At 45.2% G+C, this 5,000-nt stretch overlaps 1 protein-coding gene across 1 annotated transcript in view; it reads right to left on the bottom strand.

The window, feature by feature from the left end:
- ptgfrnb (prostaglandin F2 receptor inhibitor b) overlaps window positions 1-5,000 on the bottom strand; it is a gene marked incomplete at both ends in the record, with an annotated part of 44,245 nt that overhangs the window by 17,692 nt on the left and 21,553 nt on the right. The gene's annotated exons all lie outside the window — the stretch shown is intronic.

Below are 5,000 nucleotides of genomic sequence, written 5' to 3'. Positions count from 1 at the left end.
CTGTGTGTGTGTGTGTGTGTGTGTGTGTGTGTGTGTGTGTGTGTGTGTGTAGGACCACCGGTCTACAGGCTGGCCCTTCATGCTCCACTGGACAGTACACACACATCGTTCCAAGACCTCGTCTAGCTCCATCTGTGTGTGTGTGTGTGTGTGTGGATCAGGATCAGTCAGTTGGACGTCACAGGGGCTGAGTCATGCACTGTCACCATCTGCCACACACAAACGAACACACACACACACGCACACGAACACGAACACGAACACACACACACACGCACACGCACACGCTCCTCCTCCTCACTTCCTTCGTGACTAGAGGATCCCCACCAATTACCCATGTGCCCATCCCCTCCCTCCTTCCTTCCCTCCTCTTCCCTCTCTTTTATCACTCTTTTATTATGTTTCTGACATGATGTGTGCACGCCTTTGTTCTAAAAATACAGCAAAGGCACACACACACTCACACACAAAAAGGTACACACACACACTCACACACACACACACTTTCACAAAAAGGCACACACACACTCACACACCAAAAGGCACACTCACACACAAAAAGGCGCACACACACACACTCACACAGAAAAAGGCACACACACTCACACTGTGGAAATACACACATGCCATCTTTCGCAAGACCCTTCAAATGGAATGAAACAAACACAGAAACAGTCTTCCACAAGCTGTAAAAACACAATGATTGAGGCTGCGTTCGTAAATTCACTTTGAGAGCGCCGGAGCGCACACTGCTGGGTTCAACATCATAAAGGGACCAAGTCATTTGATTGGACAAGAGGCATTCCATGAGTGCTGATCAGATTTCCAGAGCGGATTTTACGAACGCAGCCGTAGTCAGATTGGGGGGAGAGAGGTTATCGTGGGGACAGCTGTTGTTATGGGGGAGAGGTTGCTATGGGGACAGAGGTTGTCAAGGGGACAGAGGTTGCTATGGGGGAGAGGTTGTCATGGGGACAGTTGTCGACAGAGAACATTCAATCAAATGGAAGATAAGCTTCCCCTGCATCGCTGCAATGCTAACGCTAACGGACCTGCTTGCATCCTCATTTCACTACAGAGGAGAAAAAACCTTAGTAGCTCCAGTTACAATCTGCATACCAAGAACTGTGGAGCTCACAGCTCTCTCCACCACACAATCCCTACTCAGACCCATTGTACACAAGACAACAGCCGCTCCGGGGCTGTTTGTTAACAGAATAAAAGGCACAGAAAAGACAACCGATATCTACTGAGATCAGATATCAGTGAAGGACAACTTATTGAGCTCAGGCGGGAACATGGCCGCCTGCCCTAGAAAAACCCAGAGACTGCCAACGTCTCTAAACTCAAACACACACAGAGAGAGAGCTCCAGTACTCTACACCCAGGGCCGCGTTCCATTCCAGAATGTTGTCCCTCCGATTCTTTTGCTCTAGGCACAGGGTCAGCCATAGTTGGCGAACCCTGGAGCAATTAGGGGTTAAATGCCTTGCTCAGGAGGTAGAGCCGGCCAAATGTCGAGGTGTCCTTGGGCAAGACACTGAACCCCAAATTGCTCCCAATGAGCGGGCCGGCGCCTTGCACGGTAGCTTGCCGGCATTGGTGTGTGAATGTGTGTGTGAATGGGAGAGTGAGAGGCCGTTGTAAAGCGCTTTGGAATAAGGTGCTATATACAGTCAGTGCATGCAGTCCATGTGTGGTGTGGCTATAAAGCATATCATTGGTTATTTGGAGGCTCACAAGGAAATGGTACAAAAAGGTAATTCACACCAGAAACTATTTTGGAATAGAATAAACTAAAACCACAAACGTGTTCAGTCTGCAAACACATTCCCAAAACAATAGGTCCACTTGGAAATGTTTCAGGTGATGGAAAACACAGATAAAACCGGTTCTCCTTTCACTTCAGCTGGCTGAGGGAAGTCTCAAATTCCACCAACACACAGCGGAGAACTGAACGACTGTAACCGTCAGAGAAATCTCAAAGGTGTGTGTGTGTGTGTGTGTGTGTGATTCACTGATAATATACGTTTTTCAAAAGTAAACAGGCACAGTCTGGGCTCAATTCTGTGGTGAAAATAGGTCTTAGAAACGTACAGAATTTGAGTGCATTTTAAAGAGTTAGTTTGATTAGATTAGTTTTTATTCATTTATTCGTTTTTTGAACCTGAAGATTTTAAACTGTTACTGTATCTCACTTCGTTTATTCGGCTTTTACTTTTATTTAATTTTATCTGACGACCCATTTTTTATTTTTCACCTATCAAGTGTTATTTTATCTCATGTTTTATGTAAAGCACTGTCTACATTAAGTTAGTATGAATATGTGCTATACAAACACATTCGACTTCACCTGCCCTTACAACTTTGGAAAAACAAACACACCAACACGAAGTTGGACAAAACCACTCAACACACACAACAGAGTCCAAGCTGTGACTTGTACAAGAGAAAAGAGGAATTACAGTCAATGGTGGCGAGGGAACCTTTGACTGAACAGAGGAATCATTAACTAGTGAGAGAACCATTGGACCCTCAGTGGAGAGACACGCCCCTGGAAGTCAGAAGGCCGTGACTCAGGATGCGTTCTGCTCCACTTCTATGTGGTTTGGCGTGTTGCCATGGAGAAAACACCTGTTTATACTGGACGAAAAACAGTGACGTCGTTAGGCCTGGGCATCCGGGGCTCTAGCCCCGCCCCCCCCCCTTCCCCCCACACACACACACACACACACACCCTCGTCGTCATAACATGGGCTGGGTCGGCCCCCAATGTTTCCAGATCCTAACAACGCTTCTGGATGAAAACTACCCACCAATCCCAACTCAAACGATGTCTGACAGACAAGCGTGGAATTTCTCACTTCACCTTTCCACTCTGATGTGTTGAAGCGGACTTAGTCTTTCTGCACAGTAACCCTGTGGTTCATAACAACACAAAGACTTGAATTATGGGGCTGTTTCAACTTCCTTACATGATACTCTCTGAACACAAGTGTCAACGAAAACAAAGTAGCTCTGCATGTCACACACACCCACACCCACACCCACACCCACACCCACACACCCTACACCCACACACCCACACACACCTGGGTTTCCGTTAACCGGTAATTACCGGTCTTTGTACGGTAAAATCTGTTGAAGTCTGACAAATTTAAACCTCTTCGGTCATAATGACCGGTGAAAATAATTCCCTCTAAGCACAATTTGAATACAATTTGCAAAATTTTATTTGTCACATATTCTGATTCTTTCTACATTAAAAAAGACGAATATATAGGCTATATTTTTTTTCTTATATTATTAATTTGTAGACTAGCGTACGCGATGAACAAACAGCGGCAGAGTTGCCAGATGGGATTGACAATTTACAGCCTAACTAGTCCGCTAAATAACCGCTAAACCCAGTAGCCCAATCGGCGGTAACCCGCCCCATCTGGCAACCCTGTCTCACAACGGCGCGAGTAGTTTGTGGTTTGCGGAGAGTGAAGGTACCTTTCGGGAGTAGTTGTGAGGGAGAAATTCGTCAGTTAATTTAGTTTGATCTAGTCTAAATAAAACCACTGCAGTGACAGAAGTCAAGGTTATTGTTCTGCGTGTTTTGGATGTGCTAGAGCACAGTGAATGACCACCGAGGGCCGTGAGATGCAGCTAGTAAAGGACGCTAGCCATCTCAACCCCGTTCACTGTTTGAGCCTGCCGTGCCCGGAAATCTTGAAAAGCCTAATTGATGCAACATGCTACCTTGCTAAACAAGAATTAGCATTTCGGGGGAACGACAAGAGCAGTAGCTCCATCAATCGTGGGAATTATGTCGAACTTTTACATTTGATGGCAGAAAAGGATGAGAAATTAGCCGCACATTTAAAATCATCAACTGTGTTTATGGGTACATCGAATAGGATTCAGAATGACATTATTGAAGCAATCGGTGATGTCGTAAGGTTTCATATAAAAAATGACATAAAGGCTGCATCATTTGTTGCACTCGAAGTGGATGAAACCACGGATATCACAAACAAAGCCCAAATATCTGTGATTTTTCGATATGTCAGCAGCGACAGTGAAGTAAAAGAAGCCTTTTTGGGATTTGATGACGTGAGCAATGACAGGCGGGCACAGGGAATATCAGAATATGTATTGGCTGTATTACATAAATATGAGTGCATTGAAAAGTTAGTCGCCCAAACCTGTGATGGAGCTGCAGTGATGGCCTCTGAGCTCAACGGAGTACAGGCAAAAAGAAAAGAAAAAGTGCCAGAAGCTACCTTTATGCATTGCTATGCGCATAAATTAAACCTAGTCCTTTCACAATCAGCAAAATACATTCCAGAGTGTAAAGTGTTTTTCAAAACTGTTGAAGGGCTCGCATCATTTTTCAGCGAGTCTACCACACGCACACATCTACTGGATGAAATTGTGAAATCCCGCATCCCTAGGGCAACGTCTGTTAGGTGGAACTCAAACTCCAGGTTGGTACAGACTATCCTCCAACACGTACCAGATCTCCGCCAAGTCTTCCGGACAATGATGGAGAACACTGATGAATGGGACGGCGAGACTCTCGCTATGGCCTCTGGATTTCATCTGTGGCTTTCAAAAGCATCCACCTATTTTCTCTTGAATGTTTATCGTGACATATTCAACGTGACAGACGCGCTCTTTCGTGTTCTTCAGAACAAGACAATGGATATTGGCCTATGTTGTGTGCGCATCAGAGACACCATGTGTGCGTTGAACAATCAGCGCGAACAGTTTGATAGTTTATATGATCGTTTTGAACAGAAATGCAATTAACTGAATGTGTCGGAAGACAATTCTCGCCACAGCAGATCCCCCAGAGATGAGAGGAGGAGACTGTTTTACAGTGTTCTTGACAACATCACTGTACAAATGAAGGCCCGGTTTGACAATATGAATGAGCTTGCTTTCCTTGGCCTCGTTGACAGCAAGAAATTTGCGGAGATGTCAGTTAATTTTGACTGTGACAAATTGGA

The sequence above is a fragment of the Nansenia antarctica genome (assembly GCF_963989245.1).
Source record: "Nansenia antarctica genome assembly, chromosome: 3".
In the NCBI taxonomy this organism is placed as follows: Eukaryota; Metazoa; Chordata; class Actinopteri; order Argentiniformes; family Microstomatidae; genus Nansenia; species Nansenia antarctica.
The sequence above is the reverse complement of the archived record's forward strand: the minus strand, read 5'-3'. Positions and strand labels throughout refer to the sequence as shown.